A 651-nucleotide genomic window follows, 5' to 3' on the forward strand; every position below is an offset into this window, starting at 1 on the left:
TGCTAGCTTCTCTTAGTATCTGAGGATGTATAATAACCCCAATGGTGATGGTGATTCGATATAAGGGCCAAGACAGAGCAAATTGAAGGAGGTGCGAATTGTTTAAAACACTCAACTAAGAATGGTTGCTGCAATGCTTGTGTTGAGAGGCAAAAAACGCACAAATAAACCCTGCATCTGAGATTTAAAGTGTAGGGTGAACTTTGCATTTAGAATTTCAACCAACACGAATACAAAGGTCGTGTTGGTAATCTGTACGACCTGATACCACCTGTTACCGTAGTTCCGGTTATTCTTCTTATTCGATCCTTGGCTAAAGCTAAATTTTGTACCGTATCGGGCCATCCTATTAGTAAGCCGATCTGGGCCGATTTATCAGATTCTGATATTCTTGATCGATTCGGTCGGATATGTAGAAATCTTTCTCATTATCACAGCTATCTATAAATAGACCACTAGGGTCAAATCAAACGTCATTCAACTCTTTCATTTTTCCAAAGCTTTTAACAAAAAAAAATTCATTTAATTTCTCATCTGAGCATTGTTCATCTTCTCCAATTGTCAGCAACAATGACACCAAGAAGAAGACTACCTCGAAATCCAAAATAGTCATTGCCGCGGCTCAGAAACTATCTTCAGTTTCGACTGCCG

Source organism: Asparagus officinalis, chromosome 1, assembly GCF_001876935.1.
Source record: "Asparagus officinalis chromosome 1, Aspof.V1, whole genome shotgun sequence".
Classification (NCBI taxonomy): domain Eukaryota; kingdom Viridiplantae; phylum Streptophyta; class Magnoliopsida; order Asparagales; family Asparagaceae; genus Asparagus; species Asparagus officinalis.